We start from the raw sequence: 11,187 nt of genomic DNA, 5'->3' as shown, positions 1-11,187 counted from the left end.
ATTGATTGTGATTTTTGAGTTTGTATTGATGAATCTCACTTTTCAATGCAGATTTTCAATGCAATGCAAATTTGAACAGTTTGAGACATTGTTGAGATCTCTAGAGGAGAAACATGTGAGATCTCATTTGTGACTTTTCAGGGCAGATTTTCAATGCAGTGCCAAAATGACAACAATTGAGACGTTGTTGAGATCTCTAGAGGAGAAACGTAAGATCACTGGGGTCTTGATTGAGGAGAAAAATCTGAGAAGCAGGAGAATTTAATCTCATTGCTGTCTAGGAGAATCGAATGAGGTGTTAAAGAGATCTTATTTGTGCTTTTTCTCATGATACATTTGGGTAATTTGGTCTCAAAAGAATTAGATGAGAAATGTTTGAGTTGATGTTGGCGAATCTGACTTTTCAATGCAGATTTTCAATGCAAGTTTGAGATATTGTTGAGATCTCTAGAGGAAAAATGTGAGATCACTGGGGTCTTTTACTTTAGTAGAAGCATTTGAGAAGCAGGAGACTGTAATTACTGTCATTGCTGTCTAGGAGAATCGATTGAGATGTTAAAGTTGATTGTGATTTTTGAGTTTGTATTGATGAATCTCACTTTTCAATGCAGATTTTCAATGCAATGCAAATTTGAACAGTTTGAGACATTGTTGAGATCTCTAGAGGAGAAACATGTGAGATCTCATTTGTGTTTTTTTTTTTTTTTTACTTGGGCCATTTGGTCTCAGAAGAACTGTATAAGACATATTTGAGTTCACATGACTTTTCAGGGCAGATTTTCAATGCAATGCCAAAATGACAACAATTGAGATGTTGTTGAGATCTCTAGAGGAGAAACATGTGAGATCACTGGGGTCTTGATTGAGGAGAAAAATCTGAAAAGCAGGAGACTGTAATTGCTCATATTTAATCACACAGCTGTCTATCAATTGATATGTTAAAGAGATCACATTTATGTTATTTGGGTCTCAGAAGAATTAAATGAGACATATTTGAGTTCATTTAGAAGAATCTGACTTTTCAATGCAATGCAAATTGAAACAGTTTGAGACATTTTGAGGAGAAACATGAGAAAAGATTGTAATTGCTCTTCATTTAATCTTATCGTTGTCTAGGAGATTCGATTGAGCTGTTACTGAGATCTCCTTGCTATTTTTTCTTTCCTATGGGATGTCCAGTCATTGCTACACCCCCATGTTTACCGTGTGTGGTGTAGCTCTTCAGTCTTCACGTTCACATTCATCCAGTGGTTGGTGTGGGATCCGGTCGCGTCCTTCTCCCGCAGCATCATCATCATCAGCGCTCGTCATGAAACCCGTCCTCCTCATTCAGTGATGTGATGTGCGCTCGTGCACCGGCGCTCGCCGTTTCTCATCATCATCATCAGCAGCGGCGGCGGCGGCGGTCGGAGCGGACAGACAGTAGCGGATTCTCTCAGCTTCTCTAGAGGATGTACCGCGTTACCGGAGGGAAACGGCGGAGAGTCTTTCTGGGGGCCCTTCCCTGAGAAACGAACAAGGACGGAACGGATCGACACGGATTTTTTGACACGATCTGTGCGGTGAGTGAACCTGACATGCTAAAAACACGCCAAAATGAATGACACATGCATGTAAGAACGGGGAAGAGCTTTATAACGCTGTCAAACATGCATGTAAATTTCTGCTGCATCGGGTCTGACGCATTTTGCAGTTGTCTGTGTGCCAGGGGCCAAAGCTGGAGCTCAATTCAGTCTGTTCGTTGCTCTCGGTGCTAAAGTTATTTATTTAGTGTGCATTTATTTATTTATTAGTGTTCACATTAATGCAACATTAGCTTGGGCATCTTCAATGACATTTTTGACAAGGCTGTTTGTTCTTATATGAAAGTTAATTGACTTTATATGCATGACAGTTGGTGATATCACAGCACGGCATATATAGATATAGATTTGTTTGTGAATATGTAAACTGTAAGATTTGTCTGTATAGTTTGTCTGAAATGCATAATGATTAACCCTTTGATGTCTGTGTAGTTACTGTAAGAGATGCTGAGATGTTTGTTGTCATGGTATCAAAGTAAACGGTCAGTTTCTTTGATAAGATACAGCAGATATGGAGATATTTCTGAAGCTGAAGCATCACTGATATTCAGTCTCCTTTTTTCAGTTGCTTTAATAGGGTTTTTGCTTATATTTCCCCAGAGTTGTTTTGCTTAATGCCTTTTAATTGATCTTCTATGTATCACAATTAATGCACATTCGAGATATGTCATAGGTGGACTGTAAAAAATGAATATGAGCAGCTGTTTCTACCTCAACTGATGCTTAAACATGACTTAGCTTGTGTTTTTTTATGTTTTACTTGAATGAAAATCAAGTATATTTCAAATTTGAAGTTATTTTGTATAGAATGTCTGGCTGTATTTGTCTGCAGTGTGTCTGAATGCATCATTAACTCTTTAAGTTAATTGTCTAAGTATAGTTACTGAGAGAGACTGTTGTCATGGTATCACGGTAAACAGACAGTTATGTTCATGACACACTAATCAACTTATTTTGTTGATACTGTTACTGTAAGAGATACTGATATTTGGTTGTCATGGTATCAAACTAAACACAGCAGAGCAGAGATTCAGTGAATGACAAGATCCGAATCAAGATACTTAAAGGGACAGTTCACCTAAATATAAAAACACTGTCATCATCTACTCACCATCAACCAAAGGAGAAGTCTCCAAAAATTACAAAACAGCACCATGACATACACTCAAAAATGTTTAGGCCTAAATTTAAGATTTATGTATTTGAATTGCATATAAAATTTCCATCCATTTGGATTACGCCATTTAGACATGAACTAATAAACCTGATGTGAGGTGTATTTGTCAGTCATACATACATGAATCAGGTACAAACAAATAGTGTTCAAGCATGTTTATATATTTATCATCAATAAATCCAATTTGTTTCAATCTCATACATTTGAACTAACTGAATGTTGCTTGTTCCACAGCTATAGCCCCATTTTTTCCATACTTTATAAATGAATGAATTTAATTGTTTTAACAATAAACAGAATTATGCTGTTTTTAAGCAACTTGAATGAATGCATTTTAAAAATATGATTATTTAAAAAATAGTTAATAGATATCTAAATGCAAATAGTTAATAATAAACTATGCCATTATTTTTGGTGCAGAAATCTTACCTGTTTCTTACCTGTTTTTAATTTATGTATATGACTGACAGTCATAAATTGCTAGTAGGCCTGAATATTACAAAGAATTAGTAATAAATGACAAGTAACATATTGAATTAAATGTGGAATTTAAGGTAGGTAGTATTTTCCTTGTGTAACATAACCTACTCCAATAATCTTTGTTTTATTTACGACTTTGAAAAATAATTTTTTACTCTCTAGACTTCTGACGATTGTAATCGAACAGGTTGTTATTTGTTAAAAATCTTCGCCAAGAGCAACTAAATATGTATTCAGATTCCCAAAATGGCACATCCGCTTTTCATTGAAGAACATCTTAAATTTCCATTTGGTTTATTGGAAAAAAAATCAGTGTAAAATTTCTTCAGCAATTCTCCCTTTGTTTTCCAAGGAAAAAAAACAAAAACAAAACAATCTTTGCAACAACATTAAGGTGAGTAAATAATGACTCTGACTATCCCTTTAAGCCTTCATTATATATTCTCTCGATCTCAAAAACAGCGATTTTCACTGAATTTCAGTGTTGTAACTCGCCTCCAGGGCGTCTTTAACTGCTGTTTTAAGCTCGAGAGACACAAACCGCTGATAGATTCTCTTTCTGTCGCTAAACTGTAAGCAAAAACCAGTCAGCGATTGATCCCAGAGTCCCACAGCTGCCTGATTTAACACATATTTAGGGCTTTTCTCCCCCCAGATGTTCCGTCCCGGCGCTGGCGCGGCTCCAGCTGGCATGCGCGGCTGCGATTGGTTCTCTCCGCAGGTGTCTGACGGGCGAGGGGTCCCGGTTGGACGGGACCTTCCGTAATTAAAAGCCCGTTGTAGCGGTGGGGGGTTTGATTGATTGTGCTTTTGGGTGTTGTGGCAAATCTGAAGACCGCGCGGTGGGCGTCGCTCGGCTCTGCAAGAATAAATCAGCATTTAAAACAAACACTGCCGTTCATCTCAATTAGAGGAAGCGCGGCGTGTCATCGGCACAGTTTTAGTAGAAGGTGGCCGCGGATCTGAGCTCACGCAGCCGCAGGCGGATGACCCTGTGCCTCTCCTCCACACAGCCATTAGACAGCAGGCGCTTTTAATGAAACACTTTATACGTGTGATGTCAACAGGGATTTATCCTTTGGCTGTGATGCAGGATGAAGCTCAAACAGTGCAATCAGGATCCAGAATTAACCTTTTCCACACCTGCCAATGGCATGTGGATTGCTAGCCATAAATATTTCTGACCGGGATGATTTTATTCTGCATTATTTTTTTCTTTGCCAAAAAATGTTTTCAATGTGAATATACAGTAAAATGTAATTTATTCCTGTGATCAAAGCTGTATTTTCAGCATCATTACTCCAGTCTTCAGAGTCACATGATCCTTCAGAAATCATTCTAATATGACATTTCTGATTATTATCAGTGTTGAAAACAGTTGTGCTGTGAGGAAACAGTGATATATGTTTATTTTCAGGATTCTTTGATGAATCTAATGTTCAAAAGAATGGCATTTATTTTAAATAGAAATCTTTTGTAAATGTCTTTAATGTCACTTTTGATGTTTATTATATGGTTTGCATGTCTTGTATTTAATTTGCATGTCTACACCAGTGAGGGTCAGACTATCATTCTTACAGTTCAGTTTAAGCTGTATACAGTGTTGCCAACCATCGAGTAGCTGTTTAATGTATTTGCCAAGGCCAGTTTTACAGTTTTTCACTTGGCAAGTGTTCATTTTGGACCCTGCAATCAATGAATTGAAAAGAACTGCACATGAGTGTTAAATGAATGTTTTCCTGTCAATATTGCTTTGTTTGGGCGCAGCTGCATTACTTGGCCACAAAAAATCAAACCACATTTTAGATTATGTATAAACTAATTAGTTCTGATCTAGTTAATTTTGACTGAAATTCTTGTTAAACCCAAGAAAAAATGGTCTACAAGTGGTCAAAACCTCTCCAATGACTTACTGTACCAAAGAACGGAAATGTAATTTTCTGTATCTGTGTAGGCAGATGTGTAAGCTGAAGATTCAGGTACATGTTGAGAGTTTAAATGACTAATCTGATCAGTAATATTTTCTTCAAAATGTTGTGCTGCTATGTATGGAAGCTTGTTTCCGCCACTAAATAAAAAAATAAAAAAGGTCATTGCGACTTTTTATCTTACAATTCTGACTTTTTTCTCAGAATTGTGTGATATAAAGTCAGAATTGTGAGTTATAAAGTCAGATGTGTGAGATATAAAGTCAGAATCGTGCAATTCTGACTTTTTTTCTCACAATTGTGAGTTTTTATCATGCTATTCTGACTTTATATCTCGCAATTCTGACTTTATAACTCACAATTCTGACTTTATAACTTGCAATTCTGACTTTATAACTTGCAATTCTGACATTATATCTCGCAATTCTGACTTTATAACTCTCAATTCTGACTTTATATCACGCAATTCTGACTTTATATCTCTCAATTCTGACTTTATATCAGGCAATTCTGACTTTATATCTCACAATTCTGACTTTATAACTCGCAATTCTGACTTTATATCTCACAATTCTGACTTTATAACTTGCAATTCTGACTTTATATCGCAATTCTGACTTTATAACTCTCAATTCTGACTTTATATCAGGCAATTCTGACTTTATATCTCACAATTCTGACTTTATAACTCGCAATTCTGACTTTATATCTCACAATTCTGACTTTATATCAGGCAATTCTGACTTTATATCTCACAATTCTGACTTTATAACTCGCAATTCTGACTTTATATCTCACAATTCTGACTTTATATCAGGCAATTCTGACTTTATATCTCACAATTCTGACTTTATATCAGGCAATTCTGACTTTATATCTCACAATTCTGACTTTATAACTCGCAATTCTGACTTTATATCTCACAATTCTGACTTTATAACTTGCAATTCTGACTTTATATCGCAATTCTGACTTTATAACTCTCAATTCTGACTTTATATCTCGCAATTCTGACTTTATAACTTGCAATTCTGACTTTATATCGCAATTCTGACTTTATAACTCTCAATTCTGACTTTATATCTCTCAATTCTGACTATATCACGTAATTCTGAGTTTATATCTAGCAATTCTGACTTTATATCAGGCAATTCTGACTTTATATCTCACAATTCTGACTTTATAACTTGCAATTCTGACTTTATATATCACAATTCTGACTTTATAACTCGCAATTCTGACTTTATATCTCACAATTCTGACTTTATAATTTGCAATTCTGACTTTATAACTTGCAATTCTGACTTTATATCATAATTCTGACTTTATAACTTGCAATTCTGACTTTATATCACAATTCTGACTTTATATCGCAATTCTGACTTTATATCTCGCAATTCTGACTTCATAACTCGCAATTCTGACTGTATAACTCTCAATTCTGACTTTGTATCGCAATTCTGACTTTATCTCGCAATTCTGACTGTATAACTCTCAATTCTGACTTTATATCTCGCAATTCTGACTTTATATCTCACAATTCTGACTTTATAACTTGCAATTCTGACTTTATATATCACAATTCTGACTTTATAACTCGCAATTCTGACTTTATATCTCACAATTCTGACTTTATAATTTGCAATTCTGACTTTATAACTTGCAATTCTGACTTTATATCATAATTCTGACTTTATAACTCACAATTCTGACTTTATATCGCAATTCTGACTTTATAACTTGCAATTCTGACTTTATATCACAATTCTGACTTTATATCGCAATTCTGACTTTATATCTCGCAATTCTGACTTCATAACTCGCAATTCTGACTGTATAACTCTCAATTCTGACTTTGTATCGCAATTCTGACTTTATCTCGCAATTCTGACTGTATAACTCTCAATTCTGACTTTATATCTCGCAATTCTGACTTTACATCTCACAATTCTGACTTTATAACTATAAATGCGTGACAAAAAGTCAGAATTGTGAGATAAAAAGTCGCAATTACCTTTATTAATTTTTATTTCATGGCAGAAACAAGCTTTCATAGCTATGACAGTAGTTGACCTGAAGGAGAAAACTGATGGTAGAAGAAGACAGTTTATACTAATGTCTGTTATAGCACCCCTTGTGGCGTCACTAAGGATGCGCCTTTTACTTGCATTGCACTGTGAATTGCTTGCTGACATTTCAGATCATGATGTGTGAAATTTAACTTGCGTAGCTGGAAGTGTCAACATTCACATATACTTCTCTTGGCATTCTTATTCTGATTTTATTAAGAAAACTAGCTTTGTATTTGATGCAATAGGGAAAAAATCAATGCAAGCATAGCAAAGCAGTGTGAAGCTGTGTGTGTGTGTGTGTGTGTGTGCACTGTATGCGTAACATCATCCGTTTCTCTGGAGGTGGGTCGTTTTGACACATTCAAGACAACTGAGTTTGTTGTCTTGCACAATCATACAGCAGTGCAGAGAACTGAAACAATAAAGCTTGTTTTTATCAGCTTTTTCTTCTTCAGTGGCTTTTGTGCTTAAAAAAGCATCTACATGAGTTGATGTCTTTTTAATGAAGTTAACTTCATGCAAATACTGTATAACACACCCAGTAAAGCTCTTTTGCTCTTACAGTTACAGCCTTGCAATAAGGAAAGAACCATCAATCTGCTGTCCAATCAGATGAACCCAGCTCTGTGACATCATAACCAGCCTCATATCGGATTTTTATTTTTATCGTGACAGTGGTCACCTGTCCTTTGTTTACCGCTCTCAGAGGACCTGAGAGGAACACAGCTGTAAGTAGGCTTCATTGATGTTGTTGTAGACTCTACCTGCTGTGATTATCAGGTGTGATAAATGACCTCACACAGTGTCAGGAGTGATCGATTATTTACATCAGAGAAATGAGCCGTGAAATGGTGGAGTAACGGAGGGGCTTTTGTGTTGGCCGGTGCTCTTGTGGAGGGATTGTGTGTCTTTCTTATTATATATATATATATATGAAATTTATATATGATATTATATTTATTTAAATAAATATGTCATTAAATAATAATAATAGTATTTTATTTATAAGTAAATATACAAGTAATATTTATTAGATGTATAAATACATCTATAAATAAAATATAATAATTAATAATTAATTATAATTATATAAAAGGTGTGTGTATGTATATATTTTTTTATAAAAGGTGTGTGTGTGTATATATATATATCCCCACAAAGACTGCAATATCCAAAATCCTTGTCATTGTGGGGACATTTTTTGTTCCTCATGAGAAAAACAGCTTAAAAATGTAAATATGCAGAAAGTTGACAGGTAGGTTTAGGGATAGGGGATATAATATACAGTTTGTACAGTATAAAAATCATTATGTCTATGAAAAGTCCCCATAAAACATAGCAACCCATCTCGTGTGTGTGTCTGTGTTTATTATCTGAAATGGCAAGTTTAATCTGATCGTTAAATATAAAAAACAAAGGATAGCTGATTTTTATATGTGATTTTTGTGGACAGTTGTTGTACATTGCTGTTAGTCCAAAGTCGGGCTACACAAGACTAGATGTAGTTTGATAAACACGCTCCTTTTATGCATTAGTCTATTTGGAGAGTCATCTCAATACTCAAAGTGACATCATGCCAAGACCAGGAACTGATGCGGCTAATTGGAAGATTTACCAAAGGTGGCAAGAAGACTCGGGCAAAATGTCTGTTTGTAACCTTTGCAGAGATGCGAACATAAACTATTTGAAGTGAAAATGCTAAAATAACCATTGGCGAAGTCATAGCCGAAGAGCCTTCGAGCAGTTATTTTCACATTCATTGTTGTTTTAAGACATTATCTCCATAGGCTATTCACTATTCATAGGCTATCAACTCAATATATGCAGAGTTATTTTAATAATAACATAAACCCTTGGGTGGGTGTTAATCATGTTACTTTATTAAAGACTGAATATTGTATCTACAACAGATAATTATATTCCACTGAATATATCCACATTTGTGTAAGTTTAAATAAACTTAATTTAGTGTGCAAATATAATTTCAGGCATAACTAAGATTGTTAAGTGTGCAAAAGACTTGATGCTAAAAATATGGCAATTCTTGTTTTTGTTTTTTGTTTTTTTAAATACTTGTACAATCGACACATGGCTATTTTGAGCCCATAAAAAGCTCATAAAGGTGACTGAAAGCAGCTCTTTACTTCTGTAATGTGTATTTCTTGTCCTTGAGTGTGGATGTATTTTTAGAGAGGGGGCTTTTGTTTGTTGAGAAAATGACAGTTATATTTCCCATCTAACGATCACTTTCACAGTAAAGCGGTTCAAGATGAAGAGAAACGAGATCTGACAGAGGAACTGGGTCTTTGTAGAGTCGCGCCTGAGTGTTTATTTACAGATTGGATCTGTTGGATCTTCTGTCACGTTCACGAGATATACACAGACCTTCTTGAATACTTGATTCTGATTGGTCCATGGCAGATATTGTTGTATAAATCAAGAATATAAATCACGTTGCAACTTGTATAGACCGTGGCAGTGATTGTTTTTTGTAGTTAGCATCAATCTGGTTCCCTTGAGAAAAACCCAATGGCATTTTTCCACTGGCTTTTGGATTTTTGCAGAAAATAAGCTCTGAGACCAACAAAAGTTCATGATTTTTATATGTTTTGTTCATCATGATAATCTTCACAAATAAATGCAACTTTATGAACCTTTTTTGGAGCCTAGATAGATACAATAGCCAGAAGTACAAAGCTAATCGTAGGAAAAAATCACAAGCGTATTTTATGTCGTAGAATAAAATGTGAAAATATCTTGATCTTGTGTTCACCACAGACCTTAATTCAAGCATTTAATCCCATACAAAAAACCCATTGACTTCTGGACTTTATTCCACACGTGTTGGGTTAATTTTACCCAGCAAATTGGGTTGTTTGTTTAACCCAGTATAATGGGTTGATTCACTAACCTAACCCTAACCCTTTTTTTTAAATACTCCACACAACCACTGGTTTGCATTATAATTCCTTTATTTTCGAACATATTTTATAGTATAACATATTTTATATCGTTTTTAACACATATTGCCTACATTTAAGCTAGTTTACACATATTAGAAGTAAAAATTAAACATTTAGAAGTAATTCAATTGTAATCAACCAGTCTCTGTTGTCCTGTTTCCGTCGTAATGACACTGGATCTTCGGCAGAGGAACTGCTAACTTCAGCCCTGCGTTTCACTCATAGCTGAAAAATGCTGTGACTGACTCCATAACCTGTCCATAAAAAAAATCAGTGTACAATTCTGAGAACATATTTTAACATCCTACGTATTTATATTCTGTATCTTTTTGAATAAAATCATAAAATTGTATGCAAGGCATCAGGCGTTTCCATCACACGAAAAGAGTCACTCGCTTAGGTGACTCACATCACACCCCTGTATGTTGCTTTGCATAAAATTAAACGATATACAGAACAATAACAAATTTTTAGATAAAATAAAACATACACAAACCTGTATTTTACCGAAGACATGCACTGATTTGACAGAACTGCACTGCTCTCTCCTGAAGAAGGCGCAAAAAGCCTGCAATAAATAACTCAACCCCTGGGTTATTACGTCTGACCCAGGATCTGGGTAACACAAAAACTACCCAAACACTGGGTTATTACGTCTGACCCAGGATCTGGGTAACACAAAAACTACCCAAACACTGGGTTATTACGTCTGACCCAGGATCTGGATAACACAAAAACTACCCAAACACTGGGTTGTTACGTCTGACCCAGGATCTGGGTAACACAAAAACTACCCAAACACTGGGTTGTTACGTCTGACCCTGGAGCTGGGGAACACAAAAACTACCCAAACACTGGGTTGTTACGTCTGACCCAGGATCTGGGTAACACAAAAACTACCCAAACACTGGGTTGTTACGTCTGACCCAAGAGCTGGGTAATACAAAAACTACCCAAACACTGGGTTGTTACGTCTGACCCAGG

General features: G+C 35.6%; 1 protein-coding gene across 5 annotated transcripts in view; it reads left to right on the top strand.

Annotated features, from left to right (window-relative positions):
* Positions 1–1,281: 1,281 nt before the first annotated feature.
* Positions 1,282–11,187, top strand: part of dlgap4a (discs, large (Drosophila) homolog-associated protein 4a) — a 136,184-nt gene continuing 126,278 nt past the window's right edge. For 2 of the 5 annotated variants that reach the window (XM_051879842.1, XM_051879840.1), the window contains exon 1: positions 1,317–1,562. The gene's annotated coding sequence lies outside the window, so the exon portion shown is untranslated. Of the gene's footprint in view, positions 1,563–11,187 lie in introns of all 5 variants that reach the window. The other 3 variants (XM_051879841.1, XM_051879836.1, XM_051879838.1) reach the window with 3 other exon arrangements.

Source organism: Ctenopharyngodon idella, chromosome 22, assembly GCF_019924925.1.
Source record: "Ctenopharyngodon idella isolate HZGC_01 chromosome 22, HZGC01, whole genome shotgun sequence".
NCBI lineage: Eukaryota > Metazoa > Chordata > Actinopteri > Cypriniformes > Xenocyprididae > Ctenopharyngodon > Ctenopharyngodon idella.
The sequence above is the reverse complement of the archived record's forward strand: the minus strand, read 5'-3'. Positions and strand labels throughout refer to the sequence as shown.